The sequence below is a fragment of the Xiphophorus maculatus genome, chromosome 5 (assembly GCF_002775205.1).
Source record: "Xiphophorus maculatus strain JP 163 A chromosome 5, X_maculatus-5.0-male, whole genome shotgun sequence".
NCBI classification, from domain to species: domain Eukaryota; kingdom Metazoa; phylum Chordata; class Actinopteri; order Cyprinodontiformes; family Poeciliidae; genus Xiphophorus; species Xiphophorus maculatus.
The window spans coordinates 23377064-23395052 of NC_036447.1; the positions used below are offsets into that span (position 1 = coordinate 23377064).

General features: G+C 40.0%; 1 protein-coding gene across 3 annotated transcripts in view; it reads left to right on the top strand.

The window, feature by feature from the left end:
* LOC102216510 (gamma-adducin) overlaps window positions 1–17989 on the top strand; it is a 113550-nt gene that overhangs the window by 29899 nt on the left and 65662 nt on the right. For 2 of the 3 annotated variants that reach the window (XM_023334603.1, XM_023334605.1), the window contains one exon: window positions 848–945. The gene's annotated coding sequence lies outside the window, so the exon portion shown is untranslated. Of the gene's footprint in view, window positions 1–847; window positions 946–1024; window positions 1119–17989 lie in introns of those variants that run through there. The other variant, XM_023334604.1, reaches the window with a different exon arrangement.

Consider the following 17989-nt stretch of genomic DNA (forward strand, 5'->3'; position numbering starts at 1 on the left):
GTGGAACTCAACTGAATTTCGACCAATCCTCTTAGCCTCCTTCTTATTTAACTTCCTGTTTCACAACTCTTGAAAGCCAAATCTGCAAGATGAAAGCATGTGTGATGCTAAATGTTAACATTTGCCTTTTGTAAAAAATTTGTTTTGGAGATGTCCATCTCCATGATACTGTGTATAGAGTTCATGTTAACTTGAATGACCATTATGGATTTCTTCTTTTGCACTCTGATGAACTCGTCAGGACGTTATGTTATTTGCAGTAAGGGTGTTATTTCAAGAAGTGCAAACGTTATCTGCTATTTAAATATCAGCTATGATAAAATATTGTCCTTTTTTGTATTTTGGGAAAGTTTATGTGCAGCAATTAAAATTTTTTGTAATGCCATGTTATGGCAAAAATGAAGCTTGAAAAATCCACAACATTAACCGCAAAGTTTTGAAAAAGTGCTGCAAAATCAGTAACATTATGGCTGCAACAATCACAAAAAAAACAAAAAAACATCAACACTCTGACTGAGCTGGGAATTTGAAGTTAACTCTGCAAGAGGAGGACGATAAACTGCAGAAAAACATTTCTAATTTATTTAAGATTATTCTCATCTTTTCTGCCACCATGTTGTTGGTTTTTTAACCTCTTTGCTCACAGTTGAAGAACCTCAAGGAGCAAAGAGGTTTTAAACAGCAACCAAAAAAAGCCACATTTGACATCTTCATTAGGCCAGTCTAAACAAAAAAAGAAAAAGGGGGGGGGGGAGCCCTGTCACCTCACACTGTGTGATGCATGTGTGAATTTAAATCACCCCTCCCCCTTTTTCCCTCTCAATTGTCCCCCTTTTCTCTCCCCCAGTGTGCTGGCCAGTCCATTGCAGTGCTTTCCACCAGGCAGACATACCAACGGAGGCTGCCGGTTTAGAGGGAGGAGAAAGAGAGAGCGCTAAAAGGAGGGTAAGAGGAAAAAAAAAATAAAACAGAGTGGGAGGGGTGCAAAAAGGGAAAGAGGGCAGCAACAGTTTTGCACTGAGTTCTGGCTGAATGGGAGAGGCGTGTTAGAGCGAGGACTCGCTGCAGTGCAGGTGGATCACAGCTGAGGAGGAAGGCTCTGTTCGGCTGTCCTGCAGGTTTGTTCGGCAAATTCCTCCACTTTTAACAGCCGCTCGGAACATGGACGGCGCTCCTTTCTCTGCCGTAGTCTGAATGAATGAATGATGCTGCTGTTCGTCATCTGTCAGGGCTGCCGTAGCTCAACTTTCCACGCTTGTCGTTTTTATCTTCTAGACCTGCAGTGCTAACAACGAGCTCATTGATTTTTATCTCGGAAATTAAGCCTCCTCGGTCACTATGGTAACTTTATAGAAGTTTCTGCTGTGTTTTTTTTTATTATTATTTTTTTAAGTTCAGTTTTCTTCAGAGCAGCAGAGGCCATTTTTCCCTCCTTTCAGATTGAGTTCTTTTACTGTGGAGAAGAATAGAGCTGGGAGCTTTGAATGGCTTTCGCTATGCATATGAGAGGTGCCGCCTTCTCAAGTGTCAGCATGCTTCTGGGAAGGAGGCGGGGGGTTGCAGAGGAGGGTGTGTGTAGGTGTGTGTGTGTGTGTGTGGTGGCTGGTGCTTTAACCCTCTATCCCTCACCCATAAGAGATGAGTTGTTACCTGTGTTCTGTCTTGTACATGTCATAAAATCTGCGTTTTATCGTCAGAGATAACTGGAGCTGCTTGGCGGGTGTCCAAACTTTTAACTGCTGGCACAGAAAGGGAAGTGCTGCATTGAAGAAGTGCATCATTTCCAAAGCTGTTTGTTTGCCGCTGACAGACTAGGGATAAGGAGACTTTTATGAGGTGCCAGTTTATTTTTGACTGTTGTTTTCTGCTCCCCCCCCCATAAAAATCCCCTTTAATGGCTGTATAATCATCTGACCTATGAGGAGGTTTGTGGTTTTGTTATTTATTTCCATGACCCCCAAAATGCCTCCTCATAATGACCCCTTTTTTTTGTTGCAGTGTGTTGCTTGGAGTGTTTTTCATAACAATTTAGTGCTGCTTGAAGGCCACTTTTTTTCCTCTTTAGAACGCAAAGAAATCACTGGAACCGTTTCAGATCAAGCATTTCTGACTTTCTGACTTTTCCCCGCGCTCTCTGATGCTGTGATCTGGGACCCAGTTGAATCTTGTTTGAGCCAGAGTTGTTTTTTAAGGTGTGGAGTAAGATTTCTGCTTGCGCCGAAGCTCTCGCCACATCCTGTGGCGCAGATCACAGTATCTGCAGGTGAGTCGGTTCTGATTGATACCTGAATTCAAACTTAATGTTTATCTGTTAAGTCCGGAAGGTGCATCTCGATGTCAGGAAATATCATAGAAAAGTGAATTATTTCATTTATTTTTATTGAAGTGAAAATCACGTTATGTAATTTTATTGCACATTGTCGTTTCTTTAGGTTTTTGTCGTACTGATGTCCTTTATTTCCAGTTTTAGAAAGAAATTTGGCGTCGAGAAAAGGCGGTAGGACCCTGAATGGCTGCGTTGAGGATTAATATCATCAATGCCCCACACTGCGTTTTTGTGTCTTTACCAGCTCTAAGCTTTCATGACCAAAACTACCACAAACAAATGCTTGAAATACATCACAAACGTATTCCAAGGGCTTCCAAAAAACCTATATATCCTAACTTTTTGGTGATAATACAATTTGTTGTGATGTTCCTGGATTTGGTCAGCTACAAAACTGTAAGTTGGATTAACTTTCAATGTTGTTTTTGACTCACATCTGATGTGAATCTTTTATAAAGCTCTGATACGAAGGCGAAGTTCGTCATGTTAATTGCTAATAAAGGAGGGAAATGTGGGTTAATCGCAAAGCAGGTTTTAATATTCGGCAATATTATTGCAATATTTTGTTTTCCTAGTGGATTCGGTTTATAAACCTGTATGTAACCTCATCTTTTTTTTGTTTTTTTCCTAGTTAGCACAGCTGGAGTTCTTCCCTAGCTGCTTTCAAATAAAGTCTGACATCTGCTCCGATAAGTCAGTGGCTCATGTCAGTGGCACACCCTCATACATCTTTTAGTCAAAATTAACTTCAAGATTCACCCCGAAGTGCACACCTCGCACTCGTCGGCATGGTGACGGCCTCGCGCTTTTACAAATTTCAGCTCGTTTAATCAAATATTTGTGCAGCTCGTTTTTTTTTGTTTTTTTTTTTTCAGAGAAGCAATAAAAGCAGGACCCTTGCTGCAGGCTTTGTTTGCTCTCCTCTGAGGGTTCCACATTGTTTCATGAATGACTTTGCGTGCTGAGCTCTTGAAAAAGGAAAAAAAAAGAAAGACGTTGCTGCTTCGGGCTAAATGATTTGCAGTCGCGCTGGTCTCGATTTCATCTCCCGAGGTTCTGCGCTATCCCCACAAATCTAACTCCACATGCCTGTTCTCGGGTCGAGGGGTTTGAGATGAGAATTCAGACACGTTTTCTCTCCGACTTATTTTGCTCCAGCTCTTATAATTTTGATAACGTCCTTAAAGTCAGAATGTGTTCTCTCCCGGCTGAGGCTGAGGGACCGAGCAAATATTTAATGTTTTTGTGAAATACAATCGTGTCTAAGTCAGCTTTAGTGCCTCTCCGGTTTCTTTTCCTTGTTTCCAATTATTAGTGCTTATGGTTTAGTTTATACACAGTTTTGTGCAAAAATTTCAAATTTGTCTCTTTAAAGTTTTTCATTCCCAGGAGTCTTTTAAAGAGATATTTCCTAAACACTTTTGTAAATTGTTGCAATATAAAAGGGAAAGTGACTGAGATTACGCTTTTTCCCCCCCCTAGAGTTGTACTTATTAGGTCTGGTTATATGCAACCAGGCTGTGGTTATGTGTTTGTTGCGTTGTTTGCTGGCTTGCCATCCCATCATTATGTCATCGGCATGGTTTCCAGCTGTCTTCGCCAGCTGGACTTGATTTTGTTTTCTATAACGTCATCTCCAACCACCGACTCTGTGTGCATATATCCAATGTATGCATGCGACTGTGAACACATAAATCACACCTTCATAAACCTGGGATTTGTCATTCAAAACTAACAACACAGCAGAGAGTCACCTGGTGGGTCATTTCACTTCATGGGATGGATGATTTTATTTGATGAATAGGATTAGGATCTGATTAAACTGCTGATCTTGGTGTTGAGTTAAACCAAACGGGTCCTGAATAGAGAGAGACTGAAACAAGTTAATTCAAAGTTCAGATTTTTTTACACTTTTAGATCATTAAAAAAAAACATGCGAAATGGTAAACATTGGATCTGAAGTATGTGCGACTTCCTTCAATCAGACTTGCTATACAAATAACCTTTCAGGGCTTTTATTAGAATGAACGAATGAATGAATGAATTGTCACTTTTCTCTATCACAAAAATAGAGCTTCAAAGAAAAAAAGTTATATTGGAACAACCCCCCCCCCCCCCCCCATAGCAATCGCTTTCTCATTCTCTTCCAAGGTTTATTCAAACCAGTTATACCATTATACTTCAATCATTGACATTAGTTTAGTTTGGTATTTATGCAATTTGTTGAGTTTCGTCATACAGTAAATACTGCATAAACTTCTACATAATAAGATGAGGTAATTGTCTGGCTTCCTGCTTCTACAGCAATGAATTTAAGCTTCTTGATGAAAACCCAGGGATATGTGCAGCTCTTCCAGGCTCCTTGGATCAAACTTTTGGTTTCTAAAAGCAAATCCCAGCAAGTGAACTCCTCAGATGATGGGGAAAGAACTCAACAATACATTTTATTTTGTAGGGGTTTGATCAACCGCAGATATTTTTTTAAACTTCCTGTAAATCTATTAATGACTTTAAAAACGCAGACAAAATACCCTGTGCTTTGGGAGCTTGGAAGTGGGAGTGAATCCAGACCTAGCTGCTAATTTTGGTCATAAGATATATATTTAGATTTTGAAAACAGCTGCAGAGAGAGGATATAAACAAAGAGCACGTAGCAAAATATTTGTAGAATTTTATCTCTAACCCTGGGATATTTGCGCAACCGAGTACATTTCCCTACGTTCCTGTTAAGTTCTACATTTATACAGTGTTTTCAGCTTTACTTGTTGAGCTGAATCACTGAGACTCTCATTAGACCAGATAAGCTCTTTAAAGGGTGCAAATTTTGAACCTTTTTAAAAGCGAGCCAGGATTTGGTTCTGCTGTATCACTCAGCATCAAAGTGATGCCATTCCTGTTCCACTCCGTCTGCGGTTGGCGCTAAAATGGGAACGAACAATTTGAAAGGTGTTTTATGAGCATTTTTATGTTTAGCAGCTCATTGACTTTTACTATAATTTATTTCAAAGGCCCTGAATGAGTGCTAATTTCTCAATTCCCCCCAGGCACTCGATAAAAAGAGGGTTTGGAGACAAACGCATCTAAACAGTAATGGTTCACTTACTGTAAGGTATTTAAGCTTGTATCCTGGGTGAAAAATATTTAAAAATGATCATCCCATGACTAATTTGTACGGTGTATTCATGCAAAAACTTGCTGAAATCAAATAATAGTCGGTGAACAAACTTTATAGTGAGATTACAGCAAAAAAAGAGAAAAAGGTTAACGGCACCATCCGGTTACAGTACCCTGGAAAAATACTGAATTTTTATCACACAGCTTTATTTCAACAATTTTATTCTATCAGCAACTTCTCCCACTTGAGCTGTTGATCTTTGCAGCTCCTCCAGAGTTAACCAGGGCCTTTCTATTTGACTCTAATCTCCCTTCACTGCTACACCTGGATTTTCTCCTATTGAAATGGATTACTCCGGTAGAATTTCAACCAGGCTAATCAGCGAACAGAAAAAGAAGTTGTGAACGATGTAGCACGGTTTGGGGGGTGGGGAGAAGTGGGGAATGGCTGTTTACAGAGCAGGCGATTTCCAGTAAGTTTTATAGTGTCAATCTAGCATATTATATACTTACGTCACTAGCAAAAATTTGCAATTGGGTAAAGTTTAAAATCTGCACACCTCAAGCAATTGTTTCTCAACAGAAGACAGTCCAGACCCTCTGTACGAAGCAAAGTGTAGAACAAGGAGCTGGTTTTTACCAGGCTATATGTGCATTTAACACATTCTTCAGATTTTTGTTATTAAAAATCATCTCGTTATCTCCCCAATTCAAAAGGATTGACTGCTTTGTGTTGGTCTTTCACATAAAATCTTACTTGGGTCAGACATTGTGGTTGTAATGTAGATTGAAAAAGTGAAAACCTTGAAGGTGAAAACCTTGAAGCACTATGAATACTTTAGCAAGGCGCTACCACGACAAATTACATATTACGATTGTATTCCTGGGATCAGCCACAATTTTTTCCCCCCAAACCAGTATCTTCATCAATCAGCATAAGAGCTTTTGTCTCTTGTCAGATGTTAACTCTGATTTATAGAGTTTTCCTTATAATATCTCCTTTTCTACTTAACTAAAGCCTGGAAGTCATTTGTGAAGTCAGTGCTGGGGTTTATCCTGTCCAGAAGAGATAAATAAGTAGACATCAGTGCGTAGATACTTTGGTTTGACGTCCCTGTTCCATCGGAGGAATTACATCTGTGGTGAAGAAGAGCTCATCGCTGAACCATCTGTGGTTGACGTTTGGCTTAAGCCAAATCTAGTTACTAAAGTGCAGAAAATTTCCACCACTGCTGTTTTATTTATTTTTATTTTATTTATTTTAAGAGACATCCCAAGACAAGAGAGCAAAACGGCTGGTAGAAAAATAGAAGAAATATGAGCTCATGGTTCACATTTTATTTGTTTCGTTTCTTATTTATTGCAGCTCACGTCATTCAGGAAAGGTTGGTTCAGAATTTTCATTCTGAAAATGAAACCTAAATTAAATGTTGCATTGTGAGGAGTACTTTGGGGGGAAAAAAGCGAAGGCTTTGTGTATGTGTTTGGAAGGAGAGGGGTTGGCCATGCGATATTTGTTTGTATGCTACAGTGATAGAGATGTAGCATAAGATTGTCGTGGAAGGTCTATTTAAGCTTCTGGTTTATGTAGCTTTCTGTCAGACACAAATTTAAGTCGCGCACAGACATCTTCACTGTGTTCTGCGGTTAAGGCTATTGGTAACTAGCTGCTACTCTTGCTAGCTAGCTAGCCTTTTGGCAAGTGCAACTTTATTGCCAGTTGGCTAGACGTTGTTAGTTTTCACTCCTGGCTCACTTCTGTTACCAACCCATGCTAGGCCAGGCGCATTCTGTGTGAAAAGAGTAGAGCAGAGAGAAACACAAAGCCACTACCAAGAGCCACAAAACAAACCTCAGAAGTTTCGCTATTCATGCTATGTTTGATTGTAAATATAGCAGAATCCCCCAACCAATTCCTATGTTTATACTTTTTCATCCTGTCTTAGCTTTAATTCAAGGTGGGATTAAAACACTCTTTAAAAATCTTAAATGTGACTTGATTTAACATGAATCACATTGATAAATATCAGTTATCGACCCAAACAACAATAACATCAAATATCATGATCAGCCTTCATATCGTTTTTGTTTTTTTTTTCTTTTTTTGTGTGTGAATGAGTTATCTTTGATTTATATGTATGTGTGGATAACTGGATTGTTGTGGACACAGGGAAATATTGTGTTCAATACTTTACCCGTTGTATTTATACATAAAACATCTGTTTATATAGAATTTACCTTGTATTTTAATGTGGAAATGTGCATTTTTTCAGCTCCAAGTCTAAACTTCCACAATAAAATCAGCCAAAATATTACCTGCAGCAACCCGGGACCAATAAGTCCAGATCGAATTATAGACCCACCAGCTAAACATCCGATCTACGAATGAAGTCTACATTGGGACTGTTACCAAATCTCAGTCCAATCTCCAATCTCTCCATCTTCCCCACAACCACAAGATGTCATGATGTGCAACATTAACAAATGTGCATCCATGTGCTTTCTGATCTGGGTTTTAGTTACTAATTGGCTGCTGAATTATTTTACTAGTATCGATACTCAAATGTCCCAACATTTGATTCTTTTTGTCTGCTGTAGTACAACTAGATCTTATGATTGCTTTCCAGGCATAAAAATCTCTCTCTATATATATATATTTAGCAAATTTAAAGAGGTCCTCACACCCCAAATCTCAAAGTCCACAAATCACTCTGAGCCCCTTTTAAGAGGCCACATCCGAGATTCTTCTAGCAGAAGAGAAAATTGGGTCCAGAGAGGGAAAAGACGGAAGAAACCAAACCCGCACGAGTGTGTCAGAAAACAGAACAACGTATAAATTTCACGGGTCAAGGGTTACGACGTTCAGATGAACCATAGAGAAGCGCGGATTTAGATGTTTTTGTGGGTTGGGAGGTGAGTGAGTGTGTTGAGACGTTGCACATGGAAAAAAAAATAATATCAATTTTGCATAGATAAGGGGAAGAAACGAGCGAGAGGGAGTCAGATTTTTAGTGGGAGGAGATGTTATGAATGTCTTTTTTTTTTCCCCTTCCATTGTCATTTCCTCTGCAGCTGGTGCTGGATTGAGGGGGGAAAATAAAACATTACAGAGGAGATCTTAAATCTAAACACTGACGCTGCCAGTGGGCTGGGTCCTCCCAACCACTGACACGCCTGCAATAAAACACAACGTCTGATTTTTGTTATGTGCTGATAATGATTGCAATAAGCTGCCAGGCAAAGAGTAAAATACATGGAAGCAGCACAAGCTTACTGTTAGATGAATAGTTCTTATAATCAAGCAGGTGTATATAGACAGGTGTATACATACATTATGGAGTGATTTATATGTTGTTGGGATAAGTTGTTTGGCTCTCTCTTTCATATATGTGTCTGTATTTAGTCTGACAGGAGTAATTCCCCCTGATTTATGACCTCGCATGAGATCCTGACAGAAACCTCAATCAACCTCCTGCGTCTTCCCCAGGTCAGGTCTCCCTGGTGGGGCCCGACAGCCTGCAGGTCACGACCTTATTAAAATACTCTCTCGGTTGGGATTTTACTACTAGCATCTGCTGGACACCAGTGTTTATAGAGTGCGAGTCTTTCATATAGATTATTACTTGTAAACAAGTCAAATACAGGCAGATATTTTATGTTATATTACTGGATTCTTACTTGCAGTCTTATATGTTGAAAACCTGGGTATAGTTCTTAATTCACTTTAAAAGCTTTAAATTAGTGATAATATTTTTGAAAGACCCAATCTGAGTTTAAGGACTGGACTCTGATTTCCTGTTTTTGCTCAACTTTGACCTGCCGATACAGAGCTGCATCAAGTTGGAGTTTTCTTTATGAACGGTAATGAAGGAAAATGTAATTAAAACAATTTTATATTTAGAAGACGATACTTTTTTAAAATTTTTGTTTAGATGTAGCAGCTGCTGTGTGAGAGAGAAGTTTAAGCAAAATGGTCTTTCAGCGTTTTGTATCGGTGATTAACCTGGTTAGTGCAGCATTGCTAAGAATTAGTATTCCAGAAAGAATTTTAAATGGCTGCCAGTATTTCCTGCATTTTCCATTACAGATGGAGATGGAATACTCTGAAGGATAAAAAAACAGCAACCTGGCTGTTCTCAGGTTCGTCTTACTGCAGTCTACTGATAGTCTCTAAAGTGAATCCCAGACATATCCCCACATCTTAGTTAGATTTTTAAATATCTTCTTATCTTGCCTCTCTGTGCTTCTTCATTTTAGGCATTTCCGTGACTATGTGCAAAACTATGTGCATTAACAACTTATACTGGAGCTTGGGAAGAGTTGTCAGCTCAGTCTGCCGTCACTTCATCACTTTTGTATGATGAATTCACAGATCAGAAAGAAAAAATATATGTTTTTTTACATTCAACTCAGCTTGAAGCAAACTCTGGACCGCCTAAAAACCAAGGTCTCGGTTTGGTTGAAGTGAACTCTTGTGAGGTTCAAATTTATATGTGAATGCGAGCAGACCAGCCACCGCTCCAAAAGCAGGAAGCGGACTATGGAGGAGAGCACGCTGGGTAAATACAACCAAGTCTAGTTCTAGAGGGAGAAATGGCTTGTGGTCTTTTAACAACGATGAGAAAAATCCTAAAATCTGATTGTACTTAATTTTTGTTTACATTTTGTGAAGAAGGAAGTTGTGGTCGTGTCTTCTTAAGTTTCCTTCTGCAGTTCTTGGTGCAGTTCTTCCACAGGCGATTAGGGGAAACGGGATTTTCAAATGGTTTGGATCATTTGACACAGTGCGGTGTGAAAGCAAACCTCGGCAGCTGAAAATGTAACAAATGTTGCAACTTTGATCCCTAATCGAACCGAGTCTACCGGACTATCAGGTGTGAAAACACTCTTAGAAAGCCGCTCGGAGCCTCAAGGGAGACGTCTTGGCTTGGGTTCACAAAGGTTGTCACGAGTGCCGCTGCGCCGCCTCATTGAGAGTCCACCGTTTCACTCGTGCTGCCTGGAGTTTTGACAGGTGATGAAGCCAGAGATATGGAAGTCATTAAAATTCCTCGGAAACATGTGGACACTTGTTTATTTTTCCTCCCACGCGGGAGCGTGGACAGCTGCCAGGAGGCCGCTCTGTCCTCTGCTCAGCAAGAAAGTGCGAGTCCTGAGAAGGACCAAGGAGGTGAAAGATGGATTAGTGGACGGGAGGGAGAAGGATGAAGCTGAAACGGTGATGGAAGGTGGGATTCTGGATGGGGTGTGCGGGGCCAGGAGGGGAGGAGAGGGAGACACCCTCTACTGGACCACAAACAAAGAATCGGACAAATGAACGCCGAGGTTTTCATTCACCCGCACAGGATGGGGATTAGAAACGGATGGGTTCACACAGACTGCAGGGAAAATAACAGAGCGTGGGGACAAAGATGGATAGAAGGCCAAGGGAGACCAGATCAGGACAGGCGAAAAAAAAAAAAAACACAGCTGGAGAACGTCAGACTTAAACAATCAAACAGTAGATTTAAGTCCAAATTTAGAATTATTTTTAAACATTTCAGTTATGCTTTGAAAAAGCAGATTGGATCATCAGATCCTTTTTTTCCCCTGGAAATCCTGGATGGGTCATTTCTGCCGTTGTGTTCTGTTAAAGCCATAAGCGGTGTGGGTTGTTAATAAGATTCACATGTTGTCTCATTTTCTGTGACGAGTTATTTCCTCCGAGTGCTTTATGTTGTTTGACTCTATCCACTTACTGGCCATAAATCTGCAGCTCTTTCCTTATAACTGTGGAAATATCCCTCTGCGCTCATTTTTAAACAGCGGATTTGAGATGGGCCTGCTGTGAAGGAGGGAAGGGTTTGTTATTGGTTAAACAGAGGGGAACTCGAAAGCTTTACCGGGGCAGAGCGCGAACCTCGAGGACCCACAACTGGATTTGTGATCTAAGAGCTGGAGCAGGGGTGGGCGATATGGACTAAAAGATTTATCATGGTATTTTATGGTACCACTGTGAAAACGATAAAACTGATGATAAAAATTATTTATAACTTTTTTTTTTTTAGGTAAATGTATGACTGTGGCTGCGTCTCGCAGCAATCATAGCCCCACAAACACAAATGGTGCGGTCACACCAAACGCCTTACGCGTGTTAAAAACGCGTCCGACGCTTCAAGTGCGACGCGCCTGCACTTTGAATGCAGACGCTTGATGGTGCGTTCACACCAAAAACGTTTTGAGCGTCAAGCACATCTGGTTTACATTCAAAGTCCACGTGGAGTCGCGTCTAGGGTGCGTCAGACACATCAAAATCGCTTTTGACGTTGTTTTCCGTTGCCAGCCTATTTGTCGGACGCGCTTGGCGCGTCTAACAGTTCTGATTGCACCACGCTCGAAATGCGCCGTTACAGGCCCTCCAAATACATAGACTTTGAATGTAAACCAGACGTGCGAAACTCGTTTGGTGTGAACGCACCAAAGATCTGCTCTTGAAAAACTCTGCCATTTGTAACATGCTTCTTTAGGTCACCAGTCTCATAAATAAATTTGATTGTTATCACTAAACTGCAAACACCAGCTTCATTTAATCATATTTTCAAATGTTTTCACATTGATTGATACTTTCATTGAACAAACAGTGGAGAAAATGGTAAAGCAAGTTATCCTGACAATATGGACATGTTTGGGGGGGTTTCAAACATCAGTGTGAATTCATTGTGACATTGATACATCAAAATTCTTATCACAATTATTGGTAATTGATACAATAAATGTCCATCCCTGAGCTGAAGTGACAGGCCTGCTCGCTCCAGTAGACAGTCAGTAAATCGGCTCACCTCCCAGCCTGTTCTTCTTCCCAGAGATGATACTCTAACAGGCCAGTGGCTGTTACCAACCTCCTTTCTATCTGTACATTTCTTGGTGTCATAAACAAAGATAACCCATGAGGAGTTAATGTCCTGCTGTCAGACGAAGGAATATTAACTCAGAGTGGGAATGAAAGGATTTGGGGGAATGTCACGGCACATAGCTGTGGTATCGCTGTGCAAAGCTAGTAAAATACATCTACACGATCTCCTTCACTCCAGGAGACAGGAGGCTCACATACCAGCCTGCTTTCCTGTGCTTGATTTGTTTGTTTGTTTGTTTCAGACTTACTCCGCAGCATGTAACCTTGCGGTGATCCTTGCCGCTTTCAGCCTACATGACAAATTGGTGGATAATTACGATAAAACCTGAGTCCGATTCTCTGATCGAAAGTCGTTTCCAAGACAGCAGTGGGCTTTGAAATAAATCAGATGGTGAAGTTCCAATTTAATGACGGCGATTTACATCAGCACCTGGTTGTTTAAGGTCACGTCTTCGCCGTATCGTCCATCTCGCCCTCCCAGTTAACACGATGGTGGGAGACGCGGGTTTGGTGGCCAAAATATCGCTCTCTCTCCTGATGGTTGCTTCAATTACACAAATGTGACTGCCTTGTACTTATGAAAAGGTGGAGGTAGCTTATCAAAGGGTTTGTCTCTGGAGCCATAAGTACTATTGCTGACAGTGGTAGATCTGTTGCGGCATCAGGCAAATGTTTTTCCGTGTCCTGAAATGACCTAAATTGGAAGGAATATTTCAACTATTTAAAAAAGATTAACGCAAATTATTTCCCCCATAGCACATTAGTGGAATAAACACAAGGAACTTTTATCTCGCTATTGTAAAATGAGGATTTTTTCTGATTTGTTTTAGATCTGCTGCATTTATAAGCTTATATGGATAAAATCGCTCTTTTGTCTGTAAAGATGACGTGTAGCAGCGCTGAGGCAGAGGTTGAGGTTTCATTTCAGGACAAGAAGTCTAAGTTTGTTCATGCTGATTCACAGTGACATACTTTAATTCCAGGTAGCCATTAGCTGACAAGTTTTTCTTTTTTTCTCCAAATTAACATCTAAGTAATCCTCATCCTTGCAGGAAAACGATCAGACATCTAAGTCTGAAGGCTTTAGAGATAATCCTTCATTCTTTATGATCTGCCATCGGTTGTGTAATCCTGTCTTTCCTGCTGCTTTGTTGCTCTTGTTCTGCCTTTTTAAGGCCCCATTAGCTGTGGCGTTATTAGAGCCGTCTTCAGCTGTAATGGCATGCTTTCTGACTTTAAACTGACAGTGACACATGCGGTGGCCAGGCAGGCATCCTCTGAATCCACTATGTGGAACGTACAGATTCTCGTGTCGAGATGCCAAGACGGAAAAGCTGCCTGAATGCGGCGAGTAAGCACAAACGGGCTGGCAAACCTCCAGCTGCTGCAACAGCTAAGCTTTGAACTCGGTGATATCTTGAGACGCACAGAGGCCAAGAAGTAAAACTTTAGAAAAGGAATTGATTTTAAGAATGAGCTGAACTACTTTTTCTCAAACTAAACAAACACCTTTACGCTGTGCACGAGGACACAGAGTTTTGCATTCAGTAAAATAGTGTGGTTACACTGTATTTGTTTTTGCCATTTTAATTTTCCTGTGTCAGCCTGATAAATATCTGCTAAATTTAGAAATAGTTTGTTTAATTCTGAACAGACTAAACATGCTGATTGTGCAGAATGTTGTATAGCAAGTTCATATTAGCTGATTAATGAGTCAGGCTAGCTGCTGGGGTAACTAGCCTGCAGTCAGCTGCTTAATCCTTCTTTAGTAAGAATGACGGGTGTTGTTGCTAGTGTTTGAATGCCATGAGTCTGCATGTTTTCCATGACTGGAAATATTTCCAAACAACTGAGCTGATGTAAATGAAGAAAAGGTGTAGGAACCTTCTTTCAGCCAGCTGAAAGAAGTGCACAGCAACATTGTCTGGAGAGAGCCAATGATGCGGTTCATAGCTGGAAATGACTTTTTCTGGCATTGAAAGCCTCCTGAAACATTGGAATGTACTTAATTCATAAAGACTCCTTCATATTTATGACAGTTTTGTGTCAGTCTTACGAGCACCCCTTCAAATAAAGTGTTACCATGTTTTGTTTTTTTATGTTTTTTAACCACAATGCAGTTTTCTAAGTGTCCTTCATAGAGCCAGTTCCTTTGAAAGCAACACATTTCTTTGTATTTTGTTGGGAAATGACGGGAGGCTCCCTTCCGAACACAGCTGTGGCGGATGTTACAAGGTTCATCCTCGATTCAAAGTTTTCCTTCCTGGTTGCATCATTTGGTTTTGGTCTTCACTGTGAGTCATGTACCACACGGTGTGTCAGGAACAATAAGAGTCCGAAAGAAAAACACAGCTTTTCCTTTCACATCCTTCAAGCTCTTCCTGATGAAGACAGACTGTAGTTTGTAGATTGTTGTATTTATGGAAATGTCACTGGGAATAGTTTTTAAGGGAAACAGATGGATCTACTTGTTTGAGCTTCATTCATAGTTTTGATAAACTCTGAGATCATTCACCGTACCTGGAAAAACGGTAATAATACTTGAGTATACGCATCTTTAAAAAGTATTAAATTCATACATCTGAAATTAGAGCCTTAAAATGTCTTCATTCATTTTAAAATGTATGTTGGTTTTAAATATGTTAATCATAGGTCTTTAAATTTGTTTTGTCAGGACTAATCTCGTATATTCCCTTATATGTAGTTTAGTTTTCTAGCAGAACGTCTTCATAGCGTTCTGTGTCTCGAGGCAGATGAGGCTACTGGTAGCCAGCTGGCTACTGGTAACCAGCTAACTTTTGTCCTGAAATGTCTGGCCTTTCAGGACAAAAGCTAAGGAGAAAAATATTGCTGAAAATAAACCAGGATAAGGTGTTTTTTTTCTTTCTTTTTTTCCAGTTTATCACAAGTAATGTTGGAGACCTGAGTGAAGCACAAACTTTTGTGCAGCAAATTTCTTTTGTTTGTGCTGATGTCATTTTAAAGATATTAAGAAATTTCTCCAGAGGTCATTAAAGGTCAACCCCCCAACCCCTCCAAATTTTGGTTTCTGTTGCTTTGGTTTTGAAGATATTAATGAAATTTTAAAGGTCATTTTGATTTTGTATAAGTGTGGGGGAGGGGCCTGGTTGTCCTTTTGACCTTTAAACTTTCATTAATATCTTCAAAGCCAAAGCAGCACAAACAAAACGTTTTGCTGCACAAACGTTTGATGCCATTTTTATCTGATTTGAAGAAGGTGGGGAGGCCAACTTCACTCAGGTCAATTATGCATATTTTATGTTCATGATTGCATTTTTAACATATTTTTATTGTTTTAAACCTACAATATCAGAATCTGACGTCTTGTTGTCCAGCTGTTCAGTTTTCTGTGCAAAGAAAATTGGAAAACTATAAAAAACATCATATGAAAACACTTGAGGCCTCATGTGATAGTAGGGAGGTTGCGATTTTCCTTACTTTACAAGTTAATTCTTGTTTTCACCATTGGAAATTGTGAACAATGTTTGTTTTAGCGAGCTGAAGGCATGGAAATATCGGGGAGTAGAAATGGGGCTGAAGAAGTAGAATGGATGAAGAGTTTTGGAGGCCTGATGTTGGGAATTTGTTTTGACCACTAAAGCTAAAGCTACAAATACAAACACTGAATTTATTGAATGTGTGGTATTTATCGTTTCTCAGACCAATCGGGCCATGGGCACTTTAATGCATCACGCAACGCCAGTGGACTCGCATTACCTCGCCTGCAAACCCTGAAATGGTCGATTCCAGCAGAAACTTGTGACTTCTGGTCATGATCCGTTGCTCCCCTGCTGGACCACACATCCCGACAGGAAGTGGTCTTTCTAACACACATAAATACGAGTCTCTGTGACTGTAAGAGGAAGGAGAGGTGATGCACTGAAGCACTGCAGGCTACACATGTGGGGAGCCAGAAAATCACAGCGACAAGGAGGCACAGATTTTAAAAAAAATCTAAAACAATGGAACAGCAATAATTACCCAAACTGCAACCTTAAGAGTCACAGATCTTTAACATATGGCCTTCTCAAAGTAAACGTGGTAACATATGTGAAAAGAATGAGTGAATAAACTTGAAACTTGTCCTCAGTTCTTTTATTTTTGTTATTTCAGGCAAAAGATTAAATTAAGCTGTGACCTTAAAGATTGTTCATTTTTGAGTTCACTCAGTTTGACATTTCTGAGTTATTACATCAGCTTGATGATGAACTGTAGTTACTTTAGCCTTTAGTTATATACAAGAGGACAGTGTATCAGCTGGTAAGAAGATGAAGAACAGCTCCCTCTCCCCCAAGGCCAGCTCTCCAAGATTCCTGACCTTTTGAATCCCATCAGCATCCTTTTCTGACACTTCCTTTTCTATGATGGCTGCTTTGTATGAATTTGTGTCAGAACCCCAGAGGCTCGAGTCTGACAGGCCCGGAAACACGGAGGGACTAACTGGATCAGACAAACTCTCCCCTCCAGAGGCTCTTTTTTCCCCGTCTTCAGACAGCTTGTTGTGGATCGCTGAAATGTGATGGGCAGAGGTCACAGCATGCGACAGCGACTGATAAAAACACTGCATGTGGACTTTAATGCAGATTTGCTTAAAAATCTGATTTACAAGGAGTTAGTGAGCTGACTTTTCATAATATAGACCAATGCAAGTCACTGTTAGGACTTAGAATATCTGTACATTACATTGATGGGTAGAAAACTAGCAAGCAGCAAACACGCTCTAAGGGGTATTTTTGTTTTCAACTTTAATCAAACACAACCACTCACAAGTAACTGTATTTTTTATTTTTATTTTTTACTGTGTTTATATTCACATACACAAATAAATCACCTAAGCTTTTTGGAAACATTAAAGAAACATGTAAATGCTCCTTTGGGATATGTTGCCCTGGCTTTACTTAATAGAAATTGGTGAATGCTACAAATTTTGACTGAAAAAAACCCTGATTTTCATTCCAGTTTCAGACGGTAAGTGCTGTAAAATAGTAATGCTGAACTGAGCTCTCCCTCTTAAGGTTGCACTGAAACTATATCAAAAGAAGAAGAAAGCTGCACATCATCAAGCATGATGGTGGGAGCACTATGCTGTGTGGCTGCTCCCCCTGCCCCCAGCAAAATTAAAGTTAATACACAAACAAGAAATGGTTATGGAAATGAAAATTCTCTGTAAAATAAAAGGCACATTTTGATGACAGGAACATTTTCCAGGGCTTTTATCTATTTCACGAACGAATAACACGACTAAAGACGGATTACTGGGGTAGAAATATAACCTACAATTGGTGAGGTGGAAGTACATCTTCATTTCCTTTTTTTTGTATATTTTTAAAATGTATGCAGTTGTACGCACCGTTAGAGGGGGGATCCAGGTGTGCAGAAATTATAGCTGTGAAAGTTTTGTACCCAATAGTGAAAACACACAGCTGATCAAGTTTAAAATAAAAGGCAGACAATATTATATTAGATTTTGGGGGGAGAAATGTTTTGGATATCATTGTCACAATCTACCTTAACTCAGAGTTAAACATGTCCTTAAAGACCTTTGCTTTGCTTTAAAATGGCTGAAAAAGACTAACCTTTTCTGTATTTCTCATGGGTAATTGATTAATGGACCAGAAATAATCTCAAAATAAAGT